Here is a 20,844-nt window from a genome sequence, read left to right on the forward strand (position 1 = left end):
TTGAGTCCTAAATAAGGCATGTGCCTGGATGGCATCTTTCAGTTGAGGAAGGCTCCAAACTCAATCCTTCTGGGACCATTCCTTTGTGTGTTATATATATATATATATATATAAACATACATATATATATATATATATATATATATATATATATATATATATATATATATATATATATATATATATATATATATATATATATATATATATATATATATATATATATATATATATATATATATATATATATATATATATATATATATATATATATATATATATATATATATATATATATATATATATATATATATATATATATATATATATATATATATATATATATATATATATATATATATATATGTATGTTTTATATATATATATATATATATATATATATATGTATGTTTATATATATATATATATATATATATATATATATATATATATATGTATGTTTATATATATATATATATATATATATATATATATATATATATATATGTATGTTTATATATATATATATATATATATATATATATATATATATATATATATATATATATATATATATATATATATATATATATATATATATATATATATATATATATATATATATATATATATATATATATATGTATGTTTATATATATATATATATATATATATATATATATGTATGTTTATATATATATATATATATATATATATATATATATATATATATATATATATATATATATATATATATATATATATATATATATATATATATATATATATATGTATGTTTATATATATATATATATATATATATATATATATATATATATATATATATATGTATGTTTATATATATATATATATATATATATATATATATATATGTATGTTTATATATATGTATATATATATATATATATATATATATATATATATATATATATATATATATATATATATATATATATATATATGTATATATATATATATATATATATATATATATATATATATATATATATATATATATATATATATATATATATATATATATATATATATATATATATATATATATATATATATATATATATATATATATATATATATATGTATGTTTATATATATGTATGTTTATATATATATATATGTATGTTTATATATATATATATATATATATATATATATCTATATATATATATATGTGTGTATGTTTGTATATATGTGTATGTTTATATATATATATATATATATATATATATATATATATATATATATATATATATATATATATATATGTATGTGTATATATATATGTGTATATATATATATATATATATATATATATATATATATATATATATATATATATATATATATATATATATATATATATATATATATATATATATATATATATATATATGTGTATATATATATGTATGTTTATATATATATGTATATATATATATATATATATATATATATATATATATATATATATATATATATATATATATATATATATATATATATATATATATATATATATATATATATATATGTAGGGTAAGAATACTGATTCTGGCTCACTTTTCCCCATGTAAATGAATGGGGGATTTTCAGCGATTTATATTTTTTTTCCCTAAAAATAAATTCCCTTTTTATCCCAAGGTATATTTATTTGTCTCCCCTTTTAACTTGGAGGTTGAACCTCATTGAATTGAACACCTGAGGGTTGAACAGCTCACTCATTGAACCTATAAAGATTTGTTCATTCTCAAATTCCTTCAATAGTTTAATTTTCTTTGCACAATAATCCCCATCTAAAATATTGACAAACAAAACATTTGAATCTTTATATTTTTTAAGATACCCCATTTGTGCCATTACGAAATGATAAACTTCTCTTAATGCTCTCATCTGACCACCTCCTGAGCCACATATCATTTTGAGATTATAGTAAATTGTTTTTTCATTGTTCAATTGATAACCATCAAAGTTTTCAGTCCATTCAAGGATATTCATTTTTTTCTTTACATCCTCTAACTTACTAGTTTTTAAATTAATTCGCTTATTTGTTTTATTTACCTTTGTTTTAGTTATTTTTTCAATAAGACTTATTTGATATTTTTCACATTCATTATGTTTTCCATTTATATACCAAGACTGAGATTTTCTCCACTCTTTAGTTTGATTAATACTTGGTTTAACCATTTATATATTGTGAAAAAACGTAGCGGTGGCCCTTAAAAACCCTAACCCATCTTCCCATCGTTAAAACATAATCTATTTTATACACTCTATCATACAATATCCATATGGAACACAATCTATTCCATTATCTAAAATAAATCTCTTATCATCAAAGGCTCCTAATGCCTTTTTATTTACTTCTTCACTATATATGTTATGTTTATAACTTCTTATTGTATTCATTTTCCTATATTCTTCTTTCTTATTCATCAAACAATTATAATAATTTCTAAAAGTTATTGATTTCTTTATTACATATTTCTTTATTCCCTTTAACCTCTTATCAATCTGTTCACCATACTTATAAGCATATGCCTTTGCTCTCAATCCAATAAACTCACTCATTACTTTTCCACCCAACTCATCCTTAAACTTACCAATAACCTTTTCATTCTTTTTGGAAAATAACTCACTCTTCTTGCTGAAATTACTTGTATCATATACTCCAATATTTTTCTTCATATCTTCATAAACATCATCAGTTTTTATATCTAAGATAAAACTATCAGTATCCATATACAACAATGAAACATTTTCACCATACTCTTTCTTTAAGTCATTATACAAATAATCATACATCAATATCTTTGATAAATCAAGAACTGCTGTTCCAATATAAATTGGTTTATCCATTACAATACTTTCCTTTTTCATATGAATTGCAGAAAAGTTCTCTGAAAAAACCTCTTCTCTCTCAAAACTTGGTTTATTTATCAATCTCGAAGCTTCTTTCCAAGATGTTGCGAATCTAATGTTTTGTCTGTTTCTAACATTTTCCATAGTCTTTCCAAATACAGCATTATTCATTAATTTATAAAAGTCCCCTTCAAATTTTACTTTTGTATTTGCTCTCATATCTGTATTGAATTGAATATACTTTTTCACCCAAGGACTTTGTTTAAATTTTAAAACTCTATGAATTTTAGCTACTCTCAATCCTTCTCTCAAAAACTGTTTTAAGCTTCTCTGATGCAAAACATATCCCTCTTTATCATAGAATGTTGTTAATAACTTTTCTGTTGATTTACCTTTAATATTAAAACTTTTATGATAATCACTTAACCATTCTTTCTTTGGAGTTTCTTTCTCACATGCAAAAGGAAGATCTTTATGCTTATTATGAAGATCACTCGGGTACCTCAAATCAACTTCAAAATAATAACCTTCTTCTTCGTCATTCAATTCCTCTTGAGAAGAAATAACAATATTCATCAAAGCCTTTTCATAATCCTTTTCTTCCACCCACTCTAATTTACCATAAGGCAGAGATTGAGACATTGCCCATCCATACAAATTATTAGCATCAAAATACATCAAATAATTACTATCTTTTTCACTATCATAATTTGGAAGATATTTATTATTTGCTTTAGCATATCTTTTTGAACATACTTGTGATATTCCACCTCTCTTGGACTTCTCAATCATCAAAAGCATATCCACATCACTGATTAAATCTATATCTTGTTTTGTCATTTTCAACATTGCACTCCAAGCTAAACCAGGAGCTGTGAAATAGTGGGCAGGATCTAATCCATAACAATTTTTATTATGACAGAGTGATCTAAAAGCTTCAAACACATCAGCTAACAATAAAACATCTGTTTTTAGATATAAATCGTGATATTCTCCAAGGTTCTTTATCTTAAATATTTTCCATATTTCTTGTGCGTGTTTATATTCCTTATCACTTATCTCTTCTTCATAAAGGTTATTATAGAAACTTTCTTTTGAAGGAAGTTGTGTTTCTTTAAATCTCATAAATGAATCCATATAATCATAAGGATAAATTCCCTTACTTGTAAGAATTTTCTCTTTACTTTGAATTTCATTCCTTGTTTGAATTTCCTCTCTCGTAAGAATTCCTTCTTTAATCAGAATTTCATCTTTAATCTGAATTTCCTCTTTAGTTCGAATTTTCTTTATAATTAGAATTTCATCTTCAGTTAGAATTTCCTCTTTACTTTGAATTCTCTCTTTAATCTGAATTTCCTCTTGAGTGAGAATTTCCTCTTTTGGAAAGAATGAATTAAGATTTGGAAAAGAGTCCGTGGAGCTTAGATTTGATGCGAGGTAGGCTAGTGGTGTTCCCATAAACTTGTAAGAATCTAAAAACCTAATACGAGTTATAGGTTTTGTGAATATCATTTTTGAAAATGAAATATACTTTTGACTTGTGTTTGTTATGGCAGAAATATTCCCTGGTGTTTTTGAAAGTTCATTTATAAATAGATGTGTATCATAGTTGGCGCTGTTGTGAAGAAAGACTGGAATAAAAGAAGGTAATTTATAATTAAGATTACAACAGGAATGAGCGGGACCTCTATATTTACCAGTAAGATGACAATGGTCTCTAACTTTAGACTCCTTAATTTCCCCCTCACAAATATGACAGATATTGTTCATTCTAAATTCTAATTTTTCTTCTTTGGTTAATTTCATCGGTTCATTTGTTTCTTTCATTAATTTAGTGAGTCTTATGCAATCCTTTTCTAATCGTTTTACAAACTCTTGTGAAGCATTTTTTCCACGATAATGTTCAAGTTTGTTATACTTTTCTCCAACAGATGATTTGATATAATAACAGAAACCACAAGGAATATGTTTTTGATATTTATTTGTATATGGTTCTTTTGGATTAGGAGAAGCAGTATTTATCTTTTAAGGATACATTCAAAATCAGCGTATATCACAAATGGGTGCATGATAGATTTATTATAATCTTCAAAATAAATCTTTTCACCAGGTTTAGGCATTGTAATTACAGCTGATTTATGATTACTACAATATTTTGAATGTTGTTCTAATCGTTCTTTTGTATGAAATGAATTAAGACATCGCTTACAAGGATATATTTTGTTTGCTGTTCTGAATACCTGAGAAGAGATTAATCTTGATAAATTATTGATGTATGTGTAATGTGAATTCTTTCCAACACTAAAATATAAAAGGTCAATGTGTGTTTCTTCATTTTTATAGTTGTTTGAAATTTTTAATATTTGAACTTTGTTTGTATCCGTTAATCCATATACATTAATAGAAAGATTATTCTTTTTCTCAAATTTAGGAATATCTGTTAATGGCATTGGGAATTTAAAATCTTTAATGTCCAAGGTATTCTCATATTTCATATATTGTTTTACTCTTTCTGAATTACATTTTGGTGGATGTAAGTGAGCAAGAACAGACCAGAGAAAACATTTATTATCATTGTTCTTAATATTAACAACTGCCTTCTTTAGTTTTATTTCTTTTGGTAATTCAATATAAGAAGAAGCTTTAAGAGGGTTTGATTTTAGAATGTGTATATCTAAAAAGATGATTTTTTTAATATTGAATCCACTTCCTACCACTGTATTATCAACATCCTCCTCTTGTCTTGATAGTTCTTCATAAACCCCACTATTCAAAAAATCTTGAAATGATGTTATAAAATGAAGATCTGTTCTCATATAAGGAGTTTGTTCTTCATCTTGTCTTTTCATATTCATTTTCACTCCCATATAAAACTTTAAAGTTTTCATTTCTTTTAATGTCTTTTTAATAAATTTTTCAACATCGGGTTTCACTATTTCAATTGATTCAGCTATTGATGATGGACCGGGTTCTCCAAATTGAAAAATCCTTATTTTTATATGCCCTTTAAATGCCTCATCAGTGTTTTTAATATAATAGTCTCCCTTTACTTTAAACTCATTTTTCTTGTGTTTTTGTGATTGAAGATGTTGATTATAACTACTCTTCAAAACATCCTTTGAACAGATATCACAATGTTTTCTTTCCAACTCAAGAGGAGATATTTGATGAAATAGATTAAATGTGTGTTTGTTGGTTCGGAGGTGTTTTCTATAATGTTTATATTCGTGATTACAAACATCGCAGTACGTTGTATTCACCATATTTATAGAATAAAACTTTGCTTAAACTAAAATTTTCTTGATGAAAATTTCGTTTAATTTATAGGTGAATCTGTGCTTAAAAACATTTTATCCTCCAACTTTTTCACTTAATAAATACAATGTTTCAAGACACAAAAGACAAGTTTCAATCAATCTCTTCATCTGTTAAAGATACTGAGAAATATGTCAAGGATGTAAAATTGAACAAAGATAAATATAACAACTATTGGATAAAAACTATTATGGTAAATAATATGAGTTCTTCAATTTCCTTCAGTGGAAGGGCTTTTAGTATACCTGGTAGAACATCAATTAAAGTATCTCTAACAAAAGTTTCTCCTCTCCTTCGAGTAATATATTCAAAACTAGAAAAAGCAATGAAACAAGAAAAAGTATCAAAGAACAAAAACCTTATGGATGAAGCTTTAGAAAGAAAAGATAAGACCATCTGTAATATGCAAGGAGAAATTTGTAATTTTTTTAACAACCTTAAAGATGTAAATCTTGATGAAATAAAGGATGTTAATATATCAGGTGAAATGACATTTCGTTCAATAGTAGTTAACGATAATTTTAAAATTACCTTTAATATAAAAAATGTTGTCGTTGAATCTGATAATGAAAAAAAGTATATCGATATCGATGGTAATATACAACTGAAAGTATAGATGAATTTCAGTTTAAGTAAAGTTTTACTTTATAAATATGCTAGACTTTCCTGATTCTCCATATGACAAATTTGAGAATTGTCCTGCGTGTGAAAGACAGGGATTAAACACAGAGTCAAAAGCCTATAAACAATGTATATTCTGTGATTATCTTCTAATTAATGATAATAAAAAATATAAAAAGGAAAATAATTCTTTTAGATTTACACCAAAAATGAATTACTTTACAAGATTGATTAGAGAAATGAATGTAAAGTATGAGGATGATAACACACCTTTCCTTACAAGGGAAGAAACTGAACGTATAAGAGAAATGTTCAAAGGATTGTTGTTGTATATTATTCATGGATGTAATTTTCAGGGAAATATCAACACAAGATATTGTATAAATAAAATAATGGATTATCTTGAAATTAAACCTGAACTTAGGATAAAATATAGAGTTTCTAAAAAAGCCAATAATAAATTAAATAACCTGTTTTTCAAATATATAAATGAATGATTTTTTACCTATTTGGGAAAATAAGATAAAATTTAACAACCATAAAAATCTCCCAAATTCATTAAGATGTCTCATAGTTGGTTCAAGTGGATGTGGAAAAACCTGCTTACTTTTAAAAATGCTCCTCACTCCCAACTTTTTAGATTATGATAATTTAATAATTTTCACAAAGTCGAGTTTTCAACCAGAGTATCAACTACTCTCACAAGGTTTTAATGCTGGTCTTCAAAAAGAAGATATAATAGGTTTATTTAAACGTCAAAAAAACCTAAATGATTATAACATTGAAGATATAATTCAACTATTTTGTGATACACAGAGATGTAAAAAGAAATCAAATCTTATAACTTGTATTCTTAGTGATAATACGGATGATATACCGTCTCCCCAAGATTTGGATAAATCAAAAAAGAACCTCGTTATCTTTGATGATTGTGTTAATGAGAGAAACCAAACGGTAATGGACAGCTACTACACAAGAGAGAGACATTCTTCTTGTAATTGTATTTATCTTAGTCAATCGTACTTTCAACTTCCTCGTCGTTCCATCAGAAACAATGCTAATACTTTTATTTTATTCAAGTTAAATTCAATAGATATCAATAATTTTTGGAGAGATAATTGTTCTACATTATGTAGTAAAAAGAAATTTGAGGATTATATGAAGCACACGACTGAAAAATATAAATATATTGTTGTGAAACAAGATGAGATATTAAGGGATATATTTTTTGTTTTATAAACAATTACATATATAAATGACAACTATTATTATAAATCTTGTGGGTAAATCTGCTTCTGGAAAAAACTTTCATAAATCAAGGTTCTTGTGTAGTACAAATGAGAATATTGTAAATTTACTTAAAAAACACCCCGTGATACGCATTGTATCAACAACAACTAGAGCAATAAGACCTGGAGAAGTAAAAGGTGAAGATTATCACTATATTTCAGTGGAGGAACATATGCGATTGAGGAATGAAGGACAAATATTTGAGGAGGTTTCTCTTGGTACAACAAAATATTCACATTGTAAGAGTGAGTTAAAGAAACTAAAATCTGGTGGTGTTGGGATATTAGAAACTAATCCAGAAGGAACGAGACAAATTATTAAATATCTGAGCGGAGTGAAGATTTTATCATTCGGTTTTGATGTTGATGAAGAAACTCAACACAAACGTATGAAAAGCAGAGATGCAAGGATTAGTGAAGAAGAAATTACAACTCGCATTAATGTTAATAAAGAATTTGATGAAATATTTAAAGAAAAGGATTTATTTGAACACATCTACTTGAATGATGAAGAAAAGGAAAATTTCCCTGTTGATCTTTACAATTCATTAAATGATATTTTACAATAAATAAATGGATACAAAAGAAAGAGCAAGAAGATTTAAGGAACATCAAGAGTTGGTTTCAAAAGTTGTAAAACAACAGGAAGACATAAAGAAGAAACGCAGACAGAAACTAACGGGCGAAGAAGCATTTGAAAAAACAAGAGAAATTTTTTAAACCACTTTTAAAAACTTCCCAAGAAAAAATGAAAGATGTTTCCACAGTTCCCACAGTAGAATATACTCCTAGAAAGCTTCAAATGTTAAAAGATTTCAGTCAAATGACGGAGGAAGAATTAGAGCATTTAGGAGAATTAGAATATGATGATGAAGGTTTATTTCAACAACTGGAAGAGATTAATCAACCCCTGATTATATTGTGAATGCTGTTCAAAACAATGAATATTCAGCGGATTCAAAAACCAAAGCAGGACTCATTCCAACAGAACAACCAGCAATATTTCATCTTGTTCAAGAAAAGGTATTGATATTTAATGATGAATTAAGGTTCTTAAGTTCTGCTCAACCCCTGTTAAACTAACTCCGAGATTAATGTTTCTTCTCACAAAAGATGGAAGACAAGGTTCAACTGTGAGGGATGAATCAAAGTATATTGATAAACCATTGGATATGGAAAATAATGATGATAGAGTATATATTGATTTGCTGAACACTCTAAATTATAAGGTTATTCTTTCTGGTAAAAGTAGGAAGAATGAGAAGGAGAAACACATTATTCAGGCTTTAAGTATCCTTGGTTCAGGTATTAGTTTTCTTCCAAATGACCCATCGCAATTAGTTAATAGACTGTTATTGTTGTTCGGCAGTAAGAAGGCTGGAAATAACAATTGTTTTAATGAAGCATCAGCCATTTTAGACCAGTTGATGAACATGAAAATAATTAATAAATCTCAATATAAAGACATTTTAACTCATATTAAATAAGATGAGAAGCACAATCCTGAGTTTTAATTTCACAACAAGCGACCACACATCTTCATTCCCATACCCACTACAACTTGACACAACAAAAGAATATGAAGCATCTTTATTGTCCATGGAGACTTATAATACCTTATTTAATATAACCGAGAAAAATGACAAGTTTAGTTATAATCCGGGAAGTGGATACAAAACGATAACAGTCTCACCCGGAGCATACGAGATTTCTCAAATATCTTCCGAAATTGCTCGTCTTATGAAAGAACAGGGTGATGAACCAAAAAATATTGTTATAAACATTCAAAAACATACTTCAAAATCAACGATTAAAGTTAAAAATAACTACAAGGTTGATTTCACAATTGATAATTCATTTAGAGAGTTATTAGGTTTCTCCTCAAAAAGATTGAAACTAATGGGACGTTTTACAGTGATAATGTCATTCAAATATCCTCAGGAATAAATTCGGTGTTAATTCACTGTGATTTGATTGATGGTGCTTATAATGATGGATTAAAAACAAATACAATATTTTCATTCAGCGCATACTCAACCCCAATTGGTTATAAATTCAATATGGAGCCTAAAAATTTGGTTTATTTACCTGTGTCAGGAAAAACCATACACAGAGTAAATTTTAGGATAACCGACCAAGATAATCGTGTGATTTCTTTTAATGGAGAAGTTATATCCATCAGAATTCACCTACGTGAAGTTTTTCAATAAATAAATACGATGGTTATTGTGAGGAAGCACGAGTTGGGAAAATATAAAATAATTACAGGGGATGGGATGTTCCTTTCCCCGTACTACAAGGGTGAAGGTATGTATCTTGGTAGAGGATACTATAAACCTAAGAGACAAAGGGGTGTTGGACATCAATTTAGAGGAGATGGGATAATTGATACTCTCATGGGTATTGGTTCAACTATTCTTAAACATAAAGACCTAATTGGTTCAACTGCTTCTGCTGTGGGAAATGTAGCAGGTGCTGTAAAGAGTATAAAAGATGCTCAGAAAGAATCTCATAAATTACAAGCAATAAAAGAAATTAAGAAAGGTAAAACTCAGTTGTCCCCCAAGAACGACAGAAAATAATTCAAATACTTGGATCAGGGTTTCAAAAGTTTTAACATCTTTTTTCCTAAATAAATACAAGTATGGAAGCAATTGATAGTATCTATGATTTGGATGATACTATTATTATCTCAAACTCCACTAAAAAAGAAGATTACTTCAAGGTAAATGCAATAACTGGAACAGACTGGAATACAAATGGTACAAAAAGTTTTGAAATAAATAATCAACAAACCTATTTGAATCTCTCCGAAAGTTTCTTGTTGTGTAAATTTAAATTCACTAAGGCTGGGAATAACACAAACGCTACACTTGTAAATGATTTCTTCTGGAAAATGTTTGATAGTGTGCGATTGTATATTGGAACACAAGAAGTTGAAGCGGTTGATTATGTCTCTGCTGTATCTGAAATGATGAAATTTACACTCTATACATTCAGTGATAGAATGGGAAAGGGGTCTGTCGAAGGTTTTATTCCTGATATGTCAACGGGAACAGACACAGACCCTGGATATATTCAAAGGAAAGGAATGTATAATGATGATACAAAAGCAGAAAATAGTTTTACTGTGGCAGTTCCTCTTAAAGGTATATTTGGATTTTGTGATTATGATAAAGTTCTGTATGGTCTTAAAATTAGATTTCAACTACAAAGGAATGATAATGAAAATAGATTGCTTTTTGGTGTTGGTAATGCTTTTGGTGATCAGAATAAATTTGTAATTGAGGAGATGAGTTGGTATATCAGTGAATATACTCCTAATCTTAAAACAGAAGAGATGTTGAATCGAAGACTTAACTCAAAAAAACCACTCAGTGTATCATACCTCAAAAGAAGATGTCAACACGTTAAACTCAATCAAACTACTTACACGTGGAATTTGGGTGTTCTGGAAGGAAAGCCACGATATCTGTGGATGATTTTTAAAAAGCCAGATGGTGATACTGCGACTGATAAGAATAATGCATTGAGTGATAATGCTAAGGTGAAACAACTTCGCGTTTCTCTAGATGGAACATTTTATCCACGAGATAGATTGGAAATTAATTGGGAAAAAATGATTTTGCTGAAGCATACAAGTCTTACCAAAAGGTGTGTGAAAGTAATGGAAATAAAGAACCTATTTTGGATATGACAGCATTTAAAAGTTTGTATACAATCTATACGTTTGACCTGAGCGCTCAAAAAGAAACTATAAAGTCTAATCGAGTGGATACTTCCCTATACATTGAAAGAGGAGAGAGTGAAGAAGTTGATACATATTGTTTGCTTTTGGAAGAAACAGAATTGCAGATTAATACAGATAATGGTGTGATGATTAGTCTCACATAATTTTTTGTTAAATAAATGAGTGGCAAAGTACCAACTGGGGTATATGTTAATCAAATCAATCTTCATAAACTATCATCTTGTGTTCAAAATCAAAAGCCTTGTACGATTAACGTTAATACAATTCAGAGAAAAGGAGCAGTAAGAATTGATGTTTTGCTCACAAGAGAACAGGTTAAAATCTTGAATGACACTGGCTCACTTAAAATTAAAATGACAAAACCAATGTTGAAAAAATATTCAATAAGAGAGACGAGTGGAGGATTTCTCCCATTTCTAATTCCTTTATTTGCTGGTTTAAGTGCGGTTGGAGCATTGACGGGTGGTATTTCAACAGCGGTCAAAACTGCCAACGAAAGGAAGGCTCAACTCCAGGCTCAAAAAGAATTGGAAAGACATAACAAAGAGTTGGAGAAACAAATTAGTGGAAGTGGTGTAATTGTAGATTTTGCTGAAAAACTTGAAGGTCTGCCTGATAAAGCGAGATTGTTAGTTGGAGATATGCTTTCTTCTATAGCACAAGCAGGTGTAAAATTAACGAAAAGAGGTAATGGATTATATCTTTCTAATAAATAAATGAGTATTGATGAGTGGTTGAAAGAATTTGGAAAGAATACAACATCAAATTTACAACTTGCCAAATATTGTAAGAAATTAAAAATTCATAATGTGGTTATTTGTATGAGAGATGAATTAACAAATGTGTCGAAACATACAAAGAATATTATTATGAACTTAGAAGATAATGATGGGAACGGTTCTCATTGGGTTTGTATTTTTAATAGTCAAGACAAATATTATTTTGATAGTTTTGGTCTTCCACCACCTGTTGAAGTCATAAAATTCTTACAGAATGGTGTTTATCAAACATTTCAAGTCCAAGAATTAAATTCCAAGTGTTGTGGTCAATTATGTCTATATGTGTTATTTCAACTCAACAAAAATAAAAAATTTTATGATATTATTTTTAATCTAATATAAATGACTTATGTTGGTAAAGATGGTTCTATCTTTGGTGTATCTCAAGAACTGGATATTGATTTATCAAATTATTACACAAAGGCACAGGCTGAACGACATAAATATAATATAAACAAAAATATTAACATGAAAAATGCTTATAAATTAAAAAATTATCCAAGCCCGACTGACGCGAATGACTTGGTGAGATTAAGCGATTTATCACAATATATATACTTAAATAAAACGGCTGTGTATTCTAAAGATACAGAAGTGTTGATATTATCTCCAGGTCATACAGAATTCACAGTTCGAATTAAAATAAATTTTTATAAAGAAGGGCGTATCGTTTGTATGAGAATAGAACAATGGGGGTATGATATGAATGATTTAGGGTATAATTGGTCATTTAAAATTAACCTCGAAGACCTGGAACAATTAAATCAGTCTCGTAAGGAAGAATATTATCCACTTGGTATCGAGAATGAGTTTTGTGGAGCCACGATTAGTAAACAACAAATAAAAGAATTTAATAAGGGTAAATATAATAATGGTTTTGCCCTTGTTTATCTCATGAAAACAGAAAAAACAGGATTATATATAATAAGTAAGGAAATACAAAATGATTTAACTATGGGAAGATGGGGAGGTGTTTCGTGCCATAATATTATTCTAACATATATTTCTAATACATAAATGACAGCAAGAAGGCTTCAAGAAAATTATCATTTCTGTGTTCAAGCATACCTTCAAGAAAAGGGTATTCGGTATTTTAATAAATATGTTCTACAACATAAGAATGAGGTATTTTCAATAAAAGATTGGCATTATGCTGATGTTGATAAACCAACAACTTTAGATTTAATTAGAATGTTAAATAATGAAAAAATTATAAGGTTAAGAAAAGGTAAGGCTCTTTTAGAAATTCAAAAGAAATTTTATTGGTATCCTGTTGTAAAAAAATTATTTTGGATACAGGAATAACAAGAAATCCTGATGAATATATGTATAATATTCTATGGGGTGTAAACGATTCAAGTATAGTAAGGGATGAGGAAGGAGTTGAAGAAGAGAGGGAAGAGGAGGAAAAGGAGGAGGAGGAGAGAGAGAAGGAGGAAAGAGAGAAGAGAGAGAGGGAGGAAAGAGAGAGAATGAATAAATATCAAAATATGGAAACCAGTGAGATTCAAAAAAGAATAGAGGTATTAAAGAAATTAACTTATCTCACCAGGGAGGAATACAAAGAATTAAAAAGTCTATTTACAATACTTTCGACAAGACTATCGACATCGAGAAGACATGTATTTTAATTCAAGTTTTTTCTTAAATAAATGAAGGAGAGAGTGAAGGCATTTCTAAGGATTCTTTATGTTTTAAAAATTAAGATTCAAATGTGCATGTTGGAAACTAAAAAGGTTTTTGCACTCTGCAGAAATTTTTCTCATAAATAAATGAGTTATTGTCTCAAATGTAAAAAGAAAACTAATACTAAAAATATTTCATATATTAAAAGTAAAAATAACAGGGTTATACAAAAAGGTATATGTTCGGTGTGTGGTTCAAAAAAAAATCAATTTATCTCCAAACACAAACTCGGAGGAGATATACAAAAGTTTTTATCAGGAAGTAAATTTACAACTACTGGAATACCAGGGAATTACATCTTCCAGGGTATTCTTTCTGTGGTCCAGGCACAAACTTGGATAAAAGATTAGATGAGGCAGACAATCCTAAATCCTGGAGTAAACCAATCAATAGAGTTGATGAAGTGTGCATGAGACACGATATTGATTATGGGAATACCACAACGTTGGAAGAAAAGCATGAAGCCGATAGAGAAATGTTATATAATTTGTCTCTGATACAAAATCCAACCTTGAGAGAAAAAGTTGATAGGTTCATCGTGAAGAAGATGATTAGTGCTAAATTGAAACTTGGACTTGGAAATTCAAAAAACTTATAGGCTCTAATGATGCCATTAAGACTGAAGAGCAATTAGCTGATGAATTACATAAACCAATATTCACAAAGTTTCAGAGAAGGAAAGTTTATTCCAAGGAAGTTGATTATATCTGGTCTGCTGATTTGATTGAACTCAATAATGATAAGGGGTACAAGTATGCTTTAACCGTTATTGATTTGAGGAGTAGATATGCGTGGGTTGTCCCTTTAAAAAACAAAACAGGTAATACTCTTGTGTTAGCTTTTCAACAGATATTTAATAAAAGTAAGAGAAAACCTAAGAAATTGTGGACTGATGAGGGTAGAGAGTTTTATAACAAGACATTTATGAATTTTTTAAAAAATAACAGTATTACATTATACAGTACCTTTAATGAAGGGAAGGCAGTTGTTGTTGAACGTTTTAATCGTACCTTAAAAGAGAGACTATATAAAAAATTCACACAACTCGGTTCACAACAATGGTTATCTTTTATTCAGGATATTGTGGATAAGTATAATAACACGATTCACACGTCAACGAATATGAAGCCATCAGAAACATTTACAAAATTAAAATATGAAAAAGAGATTAATGTCAGAAAACCTAAGTTCAAAGTTGGTGATATCGTAAGAATATATAGGTGGAAATCTCATTTTGAAAAGGGTTTTACTGAACGATGGACGAAAGAACTTTTTAAAATTGTTGATGTAATAGATACAGTTCCTTGGACTTATAAAATATATGATTTGGAAGGGAAGAGATTTTAGGTTCATTTTATTCACAGGAATTACAAAAGACAAAACTAAGCATATAATACACCTTTGTGGACACTAGAGGGACAAGTCCGAGGTGTATTACAGTATATAATGTGTGTCAAGGGGGACGTTCTTAGATCTGTGAACCCCAAACACAGAATCCTCAACTGAATAGTCAAGGCTTAACTTTTGTTTGTTGATGTGTATGTGTGTGTGTGTCCCAACCCTCACATTCAAAATCTCAACCCCAACCCTCACATTCAAAATCTCAACCCCAACTCAATCCTCGCCCAACACAATGTCTTTTTCAAAATGAGATTTCCACCTATATATATATATTTTTACGTTTTTTTTTTTTCTTCTTCCAATTCTGTCTTTTAAGGCTTTCAGGTTTGATGACGTAGAAAGGGGAGTAAGCCTGCACTTTCTTCCCAGAACTTTCTTGATCTTGCTCCCATCAAGCACCATCCGACAAAGAACTACATCGATAGGTTTAGATCCCAAAGAGTGATAGCAACTCCAAAAGTCTCCAAAATATAAATAAATAAAATAATAATAATAATAAATAAATAAATAAATAAATAAAAGCCCCTAAAAAAGTTTCAAGTGTCCAACATAAACCCAACTTTCCAAGTCTTCAAGGTATAACCACATTCCCGTTGAGTTTCCAAGATATGTATCACATTGTGAGTTATCAATCCAGAACCCACATTTCAAGTATTCAAAGTAAAACCAACTTACAAAGTCTCTTAAGGATAACTCATTTACTGATTTTTTCAAAATTTGTGAGTCTCCAAGGTAGGCCCCATATTTAGAACCATCTTGGCAGAACCCTTTTCCTGAGTCTCCAAGGTAGTTATTTAAACCATCAAGGCAGAACTCATTTACTGATTTTTTCAAAATTTGTGAGTCTCCAAGGTAGGCCCCATATTTAGAACCATCTTGGCAGAACCCTTTTCCTGAGTCTCCAAGGTAGTTATTTAAACCATCAAGGCAGAACTCATTTACTGATTTTTTCAAAATTTGTGAGTCTCCAAGGTAAAACTTGTATTCTGGCTCATCAAGGTATAACTTGTTCAGTGGGTATTGTCTTGATAACTCACAATGAGTACTATTGCTGTAAAACTCTTTTCAGGATTTTGCTGGTCTCCAAGGTATAACTCTTTGGTTGGGTCATCAAGGACGAACTCGTTCTGTGGGTCTTGGTCGCTCATAAGGTCTTCAACCAAGCCAACAATTTCGCCCCAAGTTGTAGCAAAAGCAGTATTTTCATTTCGTATTTCAGACACAATTTCCTGTGAGAGAAAATAATAATGTATTAATTAAGTTATTTAATTATTAAATGAGTATGCTTCAATCAAAGTTTGAAAATAGGAAAATAAAAAATCTTACCTCAATAGATAAGAGGTTTGAATCCAGTTCATCAACTTGAAGGTTTAGTTCCATAGAAGACAGAGAGTTCCAAGGAACACCAAAGTCATCCCACTCAAGGTCTTCAACCAAGCCAACAATTTCCCCCCAAGTTGTAGCAAAAGCAGTATTTTCAGATACAATTTCCTGTGAGAGAAAATAATAATGTATTAATTAAGTTATTTAATTATTAAATGAGTATGCTTCAATCAAAGTTTGAAAATAGGAAAATAAAAAATCTTACCTCAATAGATAAGAGGTTTGAATCCAGTTCATCAACTTGAAGGTTTAGTTCCATAGAAGACAGAGAGTTTGAGACAAGCACACAGAACACCATTGCCAGCAAGAACAAATGTTTAAAATGGAGCCTGGGTTTGAAGCTTTTATAGAGAAAGACTGGTGGGTGTGGTTTCCTTTGGAAATTCCCTGGGCAAGCCTTCATTGGGAAATTTTTCAAAACCATAACATCCTGTAATTTTCTAGTGATTTCTTTGTGAGTCAGAGATGAACTGGAAATGATGTAAGAGTGGGCGGGGCTTAGCAAAAGTAGGCGGAGCTTAGGAAAAGTGGGCGTGGCTTAGAAAAAATACCTTATGAAAAGTGGGCGGAGCTTAGCAAAAGTGGGCGGGGCTTAGGAAAAGTGGGCGTGGCTTAGAAAAAAATACCTTATGAAAAGTGGGCGGAGCTTAGCAAAAGTGGGCGGAGCTTAGGAAAAGTGGGCGTGGCTTAGAAAAAATACCTTATGAAAAGTGGGCGGAGCTTAGGAAAAGTGGGCGTGGCTTAGAAAAATTACCTTATGAAAAGTGGGCGGGGCTTAACAAAAGTGGGCGGGGCTTAAAGAAAAGTGGGCGGGGCTTAACAAAAAATAACCTGTGGCTCAGGAGGTGGTCAAACAAGAGCATTAAGAGAAGTTTATCATTTCGTAATGGCACAAATGGGGTATCTTAAAAAATATAAAGATTCAAATGTTTTGTTTGTCAATATTTTAGATGGGGATTATTGTGCAAAGAAAATTAAACTATTGAAGGAATTTGAGAATGAACAAATCTTTATAGGTTCAATGAGTGAGCTGTTCAACCCTCAGGTGTTCAATTCAATGAGGTTCAACCTCCAAGTTAAAAGGGGAGACAAATAAATATACCTTGGGATAAAAAGGGGATTTATTTTTAGGGAAAAAAAATATAAATCGCTGAAAATCCCCCATTCATTTACATGGGGAAAAGTGAGCCAGAATCAGTATTCTTACCCTACTTATATATATATATATATATATGTATTTATATATGTGTATGTTTATATATATGTATGTTTATATATATATATATATATATATATATATATATATATATATATATATATATATGTATGTGTGTATATATATATATATATATATATATATATATATATATATATATATATATATATATATATATATATATATATGTATGTGTGTATATATATATATATATATATATATATATATATATATATATATATATATATATATATATATTGTTACGTTTGAGGGGGGGTATGCATTCAAAGGGTAATTAGGATGTTTAATTAGGTATGCCATGCTGTTCGAGTTTACCAGGATCTCGATGTAATAAGTAGCAATTCAGTGGTGATAAGTTGTCTAGTAAATGTTCATTTCTTCAAGGGGGAAATGATAATTGTCACGTAATTAGATAGGGACACGGGATAGTGTAAGTGTGTCTGCGTAAACCCCTTTTGGTATTCTCTGGAGACTGGCCGTGACGTCACAGGACAGTGCAGCGGATGGCTCCGCCCCGTGATCACGATTGGCAGAAGGCGACGGCGGTGGGCCAATAAACGGCTCGATTGGAAGTGACGAGGACAGGAGGATAAAAAGGTTCTGTTCGGGGTCGAAAAGGAAGAGGAAGAAGATCAGGACAAAACGATCGTGTTTTTTTGGTGTGGAGGCTGTTGCGCGGAGAGCGTCCTTGTTGTTGTGCTGATTCGATCGTGTTCTTCATCGTGTCTTGGAGCCTTGCTGAGCCTCGTGCCTCACCTTGGTTGGCTCTGGGGTTCTGCTGACTCGGAGTATGGGGTCGAACGGCGGGCGGACCTGCCTCCCTCTCCTGCTTGCAACTTGGCGCCAGAACTGGTTCCCTTGCGGCTGTGAGCGGACTTGGGCCAAGACCAGGAGGTCGACAGCACCACGGTTTCTCCTGCCCCCCTGACGAGAGCAAGGCCAGCTCGTCCGACGCCGATCCAGGGACAGTTGCGTCCACACCACGGTCCAGCCTGACCACCAGAAGTAGCTACGTTGTGTGTGTGTGTGTGTGTGTGTGTGTGTGTGTGTGTGTGTGTGTGTACGTGTGTGTGTGTGTACGTGTGTGTGTGTGTGTGTGTGTGTGTGTGTGTGTGTGTGTGTGTGTGTGTGTGTGTGTGTGTGTGTGTGTGTGTGTGTGTGTGTGTGTGTGTGTACTTGGCGCCTTAGAGGGTTTGAGAATTGTATATTCTTTGGAATTGTCTGTGTTTTCCCCACGCCCGATCCCACACCATCCCGTCGAATCGCCCCGGATCCCTCTTCTTGCCGAGTCTTGTTATTTCTGGTTAATAATAAAAACAAATAAACATCATCAACTCAGTGAAAAGCGACTCGTGCCACCTTCCTCATCCCGTTTGCGGTAGAGCGATTAGAACCGCCATGTTTGGGTTATAAATAAATAAACCGCCTCCATCGTTTCGGCTCATTCTACGTTGGCGGGACTGTTCAAGTCCCGTGGACGTCACAATATATATATATATATATATATATATATATATATATATATATATATATATATATATATATATATATATATATATTTTTGTATATATATATATGTATATATATATATATATATGTATATATATGTATATATATATATATGTATGTATATATGTATATATATATATATGTATGTATATATGTATGTATATATATATATATATGTATATATGTATGTATATATATGTATATATATATATATATATATATATATATATATATATATATATATATATATATGTGTATAGATTGTTACGAATTTGCAATTCAATTGCACACAACATACAGGTTCCCTTAGTCAGCTATGTCGATAAGTGCATGTTCCCGAGATAGCTCACCTTTCATTGTTGAAATGTTTCATTAAAGATCGATTAGATGCGCTGCGGATCGATTCAATAGTTAGGGAATGAAACAATGGAGACGTCCCTCCCCCTCTTCTGCAAAGAGGAAGAAGAACCCTGCGTGACGTCAACAACTCCCTCCCACCCGTGGTTGAGTGGGGGAGGCGTGGATCATGAGGGCATGAGTCATGCCGGGTGTGGGGGAGGGGGTGCAAAGGATAAAGAGGACATCTTTTCTTTGTTCAAAAAGAGTCTCAAAAAGAGTCCCAAAAGAGTTTGTGGGAGTCCCGTGGTAGGGCTGAGTTCGTGGGAGTCCCATGGGCAGAGTTCGTGTGCTGAGTCCCGTGGGAGGAGTAAGCCTTTTGCTTCGGAGAGAGCAGTCGTTCAGCTATCGGGTCCTGCTTGGCTTGCTTGGCTTGAGGCCTTCGGAAGCTTTTTGCTTCGGCAGTTGGGGGAGTCGGGAGGAAGCCAGAAGCCAAGGAGCTGCGTGGAAGTCCGGGCGTCGCGAAGGAGATGCGAGATGGAGGCGCAGCCTTGCCTGCTGTGTCGCGCAAACCACGCGTTCGTGTGGAGAGAGCCGGAGAGAGCTCGCCTGCCACATGGAAGGCCCGAGCTCGAC

At 30.7% G+C, this 20,844-nt stretch overlaps 1 protein-coding gene and 1 long non-coding RNA gene across 6 annotated transcripts in view; one reads left to right on the forward strand and one right to left on the reverse strand.

Annotated features, from left to right (window-relative positions):
- The window catches only part of LOC147020366 (ephrin type-A receptor 5-like), a 285,255-nt gene that overhangs the window by 158,076 nt on the left and 106,335 nt on the right, over positions 1-20,844 (forward strand). The window lies entirely within an intron of this gene.
- Positions 15,449-18,318, reverse strand: LOC147020369 (uncharacterized). The gene is made up of 3 exons (XR_015061801.1): positions 17,332-18,318; positions 17,070-17,234; positions 15,449-16,972 (listed from the first exon to the last, which is right to left on the reverse strand). It is a non-coding gene; the product is annotated as an uncharacterized LOC147020369 (long non-coding RNA).

The sequence above is a fragment of the Eptatretus burgeri genome, chromosome 9 (genome assembly GCF_056783735.1).
Source record: "Eptatretus burgeri isolate ZD-2024b chromosome 9, Ebu_testis_v1, whole genome shotgun sequence".
NCBI classification, from domain to species: Eukaryota; Metazoa; Chordata; class Myxini; order Myxiniformes; family Myxinidae; genus Eptatretus; species Eptatretus burgeri.